A 10,042-nucleotide genomic window follows, 5' to 3' on the forward strand; every position below is an offset into this window, starting at 1 on the left:
TCCTGCATACGAGGTAAGATTATCCTCATTGTACAAATTAATAAACTGAAGATCAGAAATTTAACTTGCCAAGGTCATATCATTAAAAAGTCAGAGAGCTTGGATGATGATCTGGGACTCGAATCTTTGTGACTTTGTAGACCAGCCCCCTCCCCATAAGCATCATGGAAACTCCTGAGAAGCCCAGGAGTTTTCTCAATGGTTTCATGAAGAGTGAGAGGGTTTGGAAATATTTCACAATGGAAATGGTTTCAGACTCTTGGGGGTCATTAAAACAAAGAGGAAAGAATAATTTGACTCAAACTCTGCTTGATCCAGGAGAAAATACCTACTATTTAAAGCAGATTTGGGGGATGGATGGAAAAATACTGTATCCAGAGGTGGCAACTTCACTCCTTGAAAGCGAAACAGTGTGATCGGGTTATATCATGTGGCCCTCTCCCGAGCTGTGTGCTAACCACAGTGGAGTCCGCTGGATCTCTCCTCCTCACTCTCATTCCGTCCCCTAACTTTCTGGTAGTGTCTGGTAATGCCGCGCTCCTTGTCATAGCCTTTGTTGTCATGTTTTATGTCTTCAGGTTAGACAACAACAGCAAAAACCTTGCAATTATAAATTTTAAAAATAATTACTTAGCTTTAGGATTTTTAAATGGCTGAAAACATGCACAGAAAAATCATAAAAGTAGTTTATTTCTATGCATTATATCAGACTTCTGCAACTATGTGCAACTTTGTATTATATTCATTTGATTTTTTATATTTTATTTCATCAGAAATGTAATGAGATTTTCTTAATGCTCTCAGTTATTTGAAAAAAGTAAATTCTTCACCAGTAAACAGAGAAGATATGATAAAGTTCTCCAAGTCCAGATTCTAACTCTGCCCCTGACATTTTCTGTTTTGGCTCAGTCTTGGCTGAGACAAATCTGAACTTCTTAAGATACCTGTTTCACTCACTAAAACCTACATGAATCCTAAATATCTAGCTCTTTCAGAATCAGTGAACTAGAGGATACTGGAAAAACATTTAAATTACATAATAACACAGGACAAAAAAAAAGAGGAAAAAAGTTTAATTCCCACATCCCCTTTAAAAAGCCCTCATCCAGTGACCTGAATGCTTTGGAAACCTGGTCATTTACTTATTCAGTCATTAAAAAGGTTGCCTGCCCATCTGCCCCTGTGTACCATGCAAACCACTCACAGATGTTGATGTGTGCTTATGAGGGCAGGCAAAGCACTGAGTGTATGTGGGGGAATGGGGGGCGAGAGAGAGACATGAAGAGGGATCAGATCTTCATTCTTTTTCTGGATTTTAACAACAACAGCAAAAACCATCTAAACAAATTGACTTGTGAATGTCTTTTTACATATCAGCCTTTTTACATACAAGGGCTTCCCTTGTGGCTCAGCTGAGAAAGGATCCACCTGCAACGCAAGAGACCTGGGTTCGATCCCTAGGTTGGGAAGATCCCCTGGAGAAGGCAAAGGCTACCCACTCCAGTATTCTGGCCTGGAAAATTCCATGGACTATATAGTCCATGGGGTCGCCAAGAATTGGACACTACTGAATAGCTTTCACTTTACTCCTGAACTGTAGAAACAGAAACTCCCTCTTCTTGAGTTTTGAACAATATGGTGACTCTAAATCCGATGTGTATTTATAAATCTTCCCTACATCCAGAATAAAGGTTTAACTTTTTATGTGATATTTTTTCATTCACAAAGTATTTATACAGAACTAATCCTTCATCAAAAGTGTGTGCTGGGATGAATTACCAGAGTGAGGAAAGAAAGCAATTAGCATTTAGAAAATGCCAGGCTCCAAGGTTTCACCAAAGAACAATTAAAAAAAAAAAACTGTAATTTAGGCACTAACATGGTTTATGAAGTAGAAAGAGCTCATATGCTTATGAATTAGTAAGACCAACAGGAGATAACACATTCTATCCATAAAGGGGAACTAAGAAAGAAGTCTGTGCTAGTTGTCACAAGGAAATTAACAGGGGTACTTGGTCTAGAGAAAGTTGAAACACTTATTTTTAAAAGAACAGCCTCTCCTCCCAAGATAAACATGAAAGCTAAAAACAACTAACATTTATTGAACATATAGTATGAGTCATTCATTGAAGTACGCGTTTTAGAGACAGAGACACTGAGCAGGAACAAGTATGATCCAGTTTTACAGATGAGAAAGCTGATGCTCAGAGATGATGAGTAATTTTGCTCAGTGTCATCCAGCTAGTAAAAGGCAGAGCCAAGAATGATAGATTCTGAGACCCACAGTCTTAACTACTAGAAGCTCTGAAATCTCAAGATCAGGAAAATTCTTAGTTCTATGAAGGCCTGAATTAAGACAATATGCTGGGGAAAAAGAAATATAATTGCATAAGCGAATGAATAAAAGAATAGGTATAAAAAGGTTGGAAATACTTGAAATTACATATAATTAATATAAATAAAAATAAAGATGAGTCTTTGGAAAAACAGAAATAGAAATACATGCATTCCTATGAATATATTCCTATGAATTATTATGGGCTAAAGTGATCAAAAGGCATAAGGTTCCAGTTCTAAAGGTGATCAAAAGGCATAAGGTTCCAGTTCTAAAATAAGTCACAGGGGTGTGAGGCACAGCATGGTGACCATACTTCATAACACGTATTGCACATCTGGGAGCTGCTAAGAGAGTAAATCTTCAAAGTTCTCATCACAAGAAAAAAATTGTAACGATATGTGACGATGGATGTTAATTCGACTTACTGTGGTGATCATTTTGTAATATGCACATATTGAACATTATGCTGTACACCTGAGACTAATATAATGCTACATGTCATTTATATCTCAATTTAAAAACTAAAAAAAGATAGAAAGCTCACCTCTGTCAAAAGAAGTATATTTATTGCTTATTTTGCGACAGGAAACAAATCTATTTAATATAGCAACACAAAAACTATGTATTACATGAAACAGATTCCTGATTCAATAAGCATATTTAATATATTAGTGGAAAGTTTATTCAGAAAACAGTTATAAATCTATAAATTAAGCTTTCTTTTAAACATTTCCAGTTTCTATTACCATTTGAGCTACACGCTGCTTGGTGCACTGTGATTGAACACTGTTTGCTTTATCAGCTTATAAGAAGGTAATGAAAGCGAGAAAAGGAAAAGTCATTATAAGAAGCCCAGTAAACATTTTATGAATTTTTGAGTTAAAATATCTCACTGTGCTGAGTCTATGAAGAAAGCACTCATTTGATTCTCTGAAAGTAATTTTTTTTTTTTTTGGAGGCTTATTGAGTGCTGAGTACAGGAAGATGAGTAAGATGTGGTTGATGTTTTAAGGAATTCCCAGTGTAGAAGATGAAAGTGGAAGTGTCAGTCGCTCAGTCATGTCTGACTCTTTACAATCCCTGTAGTCTGCCAGTCCCTGTAGTCTGCCAGGCTCCTCTGTCCATGGAACTTTCCAGGAAAGAATACAGGAATGAGTTGCCATTCCCTTCTCTAGAGGATCTTCCTGATCCAGAGATCAAACCCAGGTCTCCCACATTACAGGCAGATTCATTACCATCTGGCCACTAGTAGAAGAAGATAAGGGGTGAAAAATAAAGGGAGGTATGATAATCAGATCACATAGATAACCTAAATTCAGATTGTGGTTCCTCTACTTTCTAGTCATGCACAACCTTGGGAAACTTATTTAGCTTTTCTGGGTCTCAGTTTTCTCATCCATAAAATGGGGACAACTGTCAACCATTTCCAGCTGCTGTTATTAGACCCATGATGGATAGAGAACAGAGCAGGAAGGAAACACAAAAAATAAATAGCCTGATTATCTAGCTGTGTGAAGGAAAACATCCCAGAGAAATGAGAGCTGAGAGAATATGGACAAGCTTGGTGTTAAGATGAATTCAGGGGAGAAGGAGCAGTGAAAACAAAGGTAAAGGGCAGGAGACCATTTGGAGGCATTTAGCAAACAGCCCCAAGCAGGTATGTCTGGATGCTGTAGTATGAAGAATGTCTGCAGTGACAGAGGGGTTCTGAGGCCAGAGCCTGGCAATCTTATAGAGCCACACTAATAGTCTGAATCCTGTAAGTCAGTGCCTTCCAAACAGTGCTCCCTAGAGCCTTAAGGTGAAAGGTTTTGTGAGACTGCCCCAGGCATTGTAAGGAGAGCCTTACAATGTGGTATGGTGTTGGGTGGTATGGTGTTGGGTTCCCTCCCAAGCAGAGCAAAACTGCTTTTATCTCTTTTATATGCCATGCTTTCATGTGCAACTTTTGTTTGAATACAAAGATCTGCTCCTTAAAAAGTATTTGAATTTAAAAAATGATCAAGGATGGATAAATAAGGTTCTACTGTACAGCATGGGAACTATATTCAATAATTGTGGATAAACTATAATGAAAAAGAATATGAAAAATAATGTAACTATGTATAATTTTACATCTTAAAGAGATGGGAATACCAGACCACCTGACCTGCCTCTTGAGAAATTGGTATGCAGGTCAGGAAGCAACAGTTAGAACTGGACATGGAACAACAGACTGGTTCCAAATCGGAAAAGGAGTACGTCAAGGCTGTATATTGTCACCCTGCTTATTTAACTTCTATGCAGAGTACATCATGAGAAACGCTGGGCTAGAAGAAGCACAAGCTGGAATCAAGATTGCCAGGAGAAATATCAATAACCTCAGATATGCAGATGACATCACCCTTATGGCAGAAAGAAAAAAAGAACTAAAGAGCCTCTTAATGAAAGTGAAAGAGGAGAGTGAAAAAGTTGGCTTAAAACTCAACATTCAGAAAACTAAGATCATGGCATCCAGTCCCATCACTTCATGGCAAATAGATGGGGAAACAGTTGCTGATTTTATTTTTGGGGGCTCCATAATCACTGCAGATGGTGATTGCAGCCATGAAATTAAAAGACGCTTACTACTTGGAAAGAAAGTTATGACCAACCTATACAGCATATTAAAAAACAGAGACACTACTTTGCCAACAAAGGTCCATCTAGTCAAAGCTATGGTTTTTCCAGTAGTCATGTATGGATGGATATGAGAGTTGGACTATAAAGAAAGCTGAGCACCAAAGAATTCATGCTTTTGAACTGTGGTGTTGGAGAATCAGTTCTGAATATCCATTGGAAGGACTGATACTGAAGCTGAAACTCTAATAGTTTGGCCATCTGATGCGAAGAACTGACTCATTTGAAGAATCTGATGCTGGGAAAGACTGAAGGCAGGAGGAGAAGGGGATGACAGAAGATGAGATGATTGGATGGCATCACCGACTCAGTGGACATGAGTTTGAATAAACTCCGGGAGTTGGTGATGGCAGGGAAGCCAGGCGTGCTGCAGTCCATGGGGTTGCAAAGAGTCAGATACGACTGAGCGACTGAACTGAAGTGAACTGACTGACTGATATACAACTGAGTCACTTTGCTCTATGGCAGAAATTAACACAACATTCTAAATCAAATATAAAACAAACAAACAAATAAATAAATATCCACTGACAGTTTGACCAAGGAAGAAATATGATCAGGCGAAGAAACAAACTGGAATCAAGATTGCGGGGAGAAATATCAATCACCTCAGATATGCAGATGACACCACCCTTATGGCAGAAAGTAAAGAGGAACTAAAAAGCCTCTTGATGAAAGTGAAAGTGGAGAGTGAAAAAGTTGGCTTAAAGCTCAACATTCAGAAAACGAAGATCATGGCATCCGGTCCCACCACTTCATGGGAAATAGATAGGGAAACAGTGGAAACAGTGTCAGACTTTATTTTCCTGGGCTCCAAAATCACTACAGATGGTGACGGCAGCCATGAAATTAAAAGACACTTACTCCTTGGAAGGAAAGTTATGACCAACCTAGATAGCATATTCAAAAGCAGAGACATTACTTTGCCAACAAAGGTTTGTCTAGTCAAGGCTATGGTTTTTCTTGTGGTCATGTGTGGATGTGAGAGTTGGACTGTGAAGAAGGCTGAGGGCCGAAGAATTGATGCTTTTGAACTGTGGTGTTGGAGAAGACTCTTGAGAGTCCCTTGGACTGCAAGGAGATCCAACCAGTCCATTCTGAAGGAGATCAGCCCTGGGATTTCTTTGGAAGGAATGATGCTAAAGCTGAAACTCCAGTACTTTGGCTACCTTATGCGAAGAGTTGAGTCATTGGAAAAGACTCTGATGCTGGGAGGGATTGGGGGCAGGAGGAGAAGGGGATGACAGAGGATGAGATGGCTGGATGGCATCACTGACTCGATGGACGTGAGTCTGAGTGAAGTCTGGGAGTTGGTGATGGACAGGAAGGCCTGGCGTGCTGAGATTCATGGGGTCGCAAAGAGTCGGACACGACTGAGCGACTGATCTGATCTGATCTAATTTCTTTAGGAAAGAGTATAAAATCACTTGGTAAGGAAGTCAGTAGGGCTATGCTCTAGATTTTAACAGTACTGGGGTTGGTAGAAGTTATGAGTGATTACATGCCATGCTGAGAACCAGGCAAAGCTCTCAACAGCATAGGTACTGCCCTTTGGGGTTGCCCTATTAATCTCTGCAGATGGTTTTGGTTGTTTTGGAGAGGGTGCTACTGGCATACTGGCAACTAGTAGGTGGAGACCATGGATAATAGACACCCTGCAATGTATATAGTAGTCCCTATCTGACCTGGCTTTCACATATGCATGAAGGTAAAATATCTGGGTATAATTAACAGAAGCCTGTAACCTAACTCTTTTTATACAAAGTAAAACACAAAGTATTTCTGGCATGGTTTTAGTATATGCTGAAATTTATCAAGAATGGAGTTGCTGTGTGAATGGAGTAAATATTGTATTTTATTCAGTTTTTAAGAATTTTCCAGGAGCTGTTCATTATTTGAAAAATAACTTCACAAGGCATTTGAGTTCCCAAGATACTCACCCTTAATAGCCAGCCTTTGGAGCTCCAGACTCACTATGAGCTTCCACTGAGTCTAGTGCTGGATAGATGCAAGTGTCTGATTACTTCATCATGTCACCTATGCAGTTGTGCTCCAGGGTATTTATATATATTCCCCTTACACTACATGCAGGTTCCCCTGGTGGCTCAGACGCTAAAGAATCTGCCTGCAATGCAGGACACCAGGGTTCTATTCTTGGATTGGGAGGATTCCCTGGAGAATGGAACAGCCACCCACTCCAGTATTCTGGCCTGGAGAAATCCATGGACTGTATAGTCCATGGGGTCACGAAGAGTCAGACATGACTGAGTGACTTTCAGGACACTAGATTCAGGGCATTATGTCTGTTCTTTAGTCTGTGCAGGTAGTTTATCTTGGGAATTTCTTTGAGGCAAATCAAGACGTCTCATAAAATATTTGCAATAAAAATGGGGCTTGGAGTACGACACAGTTGAGAGTCAACGGGTCAAAGTAACACAAAAGCATTTTTCAAGCCACTCAGTCTCTTATACTATGGTAGATTGGGAATCAAGTTCATTTCTTGATTTGACTTTAACCTTTCCAAGCAGAGGAAAGGTTTATTCACATGCTGTAGAAAATAATGGCGGGTATAACACACTTCAAAGGCAAGAAGATCTTTGTGTGCATTAACACAAGGGCCGGACCAGAAAGGCGCAGAGGGGCTCGTTTGGGCAAGATGCTTCAGGTCATTGCATGTCTACGGTCTGGGAAAATATACTTCTAGTATCAAGTCCCACCCCAGCGGCTTGTCTTGACAGCAGTCAAAAATAATTTCAGGAAGTGATGTATTAAACTTTTCTTTTTTGTTTTGGAGGCAAGTAACTTTCAATAATCTATTCACATATGTTGTAGACATTTAATCACAAAGATGCAACTATTCATTACAGGCCAAATTGCCCAGCATTTAAAAAGAGATAAAATATAAATTCTTTCAGAAAACTACATCTTAAAAACCAGACAAATCTTGATTTTCTTCTTCAGTCCTTCCTCTCTTTGAACTAACATTTTCATCAAGTTGTGCCAGTTCACCAATAATGTATCTGCCAGCATATTATTTATATATGTTCAATGGATATTGTGGACTTCTTTGCATCCACCTGGGCCTGTAAACAGCTGAACAAACTGAGATCAGGATGGACTAGCTGGTAATGTCATATGTTTGTTATTCTTTGACACAAGGTTCTCAGGCAGCTGCATCAAAATGCTTTTTAGTCCAGACACGGCCCCACACTTACTAACTGGGAATTTTTATATTACAAATATATTTCTAAGTGTTAGTCTTTTGCTTACATAAAATAAACTGGAACACTATTTTTGTTTTTCCAAAGAAAATGAAGATGTGGATCTATAATGGGATAGGAGGCAGGAGAAGGAGAGATAGAGACCATGCTTTCTACTCATTAAGTTTCCATTAATAAACTAAAATAAATTCTTGCCTTATAGCTCTAATGGGTATTTCTGAACAGCTGGTTGGCAGGCACCATCTTAATAATAAGTAAAAAATATTTGATTCACAGTCCTAGAGGCCTTGAATACAAATGTAAATTTCTGTCCTCTTAATACCAATATTAGTTGTGTCTAATTTATATGCAATCCTGTTATTGGTAGATTATGTAGGTCCTGAGACCACTTACTACTGTTCACTGTGGTGGTGTCTTTAATTAAAACAATAATTTCCATGGATAAATAAAATAGCAAAGCTTAATTTAGAACTAGTTAATATCCTACTTCCAATTTATCTATTAGGATTAATTGTACAAAGTAAATGTTATAATAATCAGTCATTACTTTTTAATCTTTCTTCAGTAATGTAATGTAATGAGGGGAACAATTCTTCTGATTATTTAAAGGTCCTTAAAACTGGTTTACCCCAAAGGCTTTTCTAGATAACTAACTATATCATAATATCTAACTATATTCTAATTACAATACAAATATCTAATGAAATAATTCTGAAGTAGACAATTCTTGGGACTTTTAAGAATTCAAATTAGGCAATTTGGTATTTTGAAAAAATGCATGTTAGACCTTTTTTGAGCTCTCAATATAAGGATTTTAGTCTTAACTTATAAATATGTATTTGAAAAACATTCATTCTGAGCAAGACATTGCACAAGGTGCTAATCTTGTACAAGTGTATCTCTCAGTGCTGGGTTTACTGGGAGTCCTTGGGAAGAACTACAGAATCTAACCTGATTAACAGCACTTACTCTTTTCAGAGGATCACAGATTCTAACAAGCATCACCTGAATCCTTTACAAGTGTCAGTTTCTCTTCTATCAAGGTGTAACTAATTTCTGCCTGGGAGAGCATTTTTTCTGTCTTTCAGCATTCTCCACACCTCATGTTAGTAAGCACAGTGCCTTAGTTTACCATTTATGGCTCACAATAAGATGATCCAAACGCTGCCTTTTCATTCATTTTCCCTCCTCTTCTCTCATATTCTATGCCATCACCTTCGCCATGAAGCCTTCTCTGAGGTCTCCTAGTACAAAGGGATCTTTTCTCTCTTGATCCTCTGTAACATTCTCCTATGTCCCCTTCTTCAGTTCAGTTCAGTCGCTCAGTTGTGTCCGACTCTTTGCGACCCCATGAATCTCAGCACGCCAGGCCTCCCTGTCCATCACCAACTCCCGGAGTTCACTGACTCACGTCCATTGAGTCTGTGATGCCATCCAGCCATCTCATCCTCTGTCGTCCCCTTCTCCTCCTGCCCCCAATCCCTCCCAGCATCAGGGTCTTTTCCAATGAGTCAACTCTTCGCGTGAGGTGGCCAAAGTACTGGAGTTTCAGCTTTAAAATCATTCCTTCCAAAGAAATCCCAGGGCTAATCTCCTTCAGAATGGACTGGTTGGATCTCCTTGCAGTCCAAGGGACTCTCAAGTCCCTTTCTCAGTCCCCTTCTTAGGAACCCCTATTTTTGATCTAGTTTTCTAATGCTTCATGTGTCCATATTTCCCAATTTCTATCTGTTTTGTTTCTGGAGGGCTACACTTTTTCTGTGTGTACCCTTATTAGACATCCCCTCCAAGCGTGCACACACACATACTTCCTCTTTCTTTCCTG

The 10,042-nt window shown here is 39.1% G+C and overlaps 1 protein-coding gene across 2 annotated transcripts in view; it reads right to left on the reverse strand.

The window, feature by feature from the left end:
• Positions 1-10,042, reverse strand: part of B3GALT1 (beta-1,3-galactosyltransferase 1) — a 619,500-nt gene that overhangs the window by 195,663 nt on the left and 413,795 nt on the right. The gene's annotated exons all lie outside the window — the stretch shown is intronic.

Source organism: Bos indicus, chromosome 2 (assembly GCF_029378745.1).
Source record: "Bos indicus isolate NIAB-ARS_2022 breed Sahiwal x Tharparkar chromosome 2, NIAB-ARS_B.indTharparkar_mat_pri_1.0, whole genome shotgun sequence".
NCBI classification, from domain to species: Eukaryota; Metazoa; Chordata; class Mammalia; order Artiodactyla; family Bovidae; genus Bos; species Bos indicus.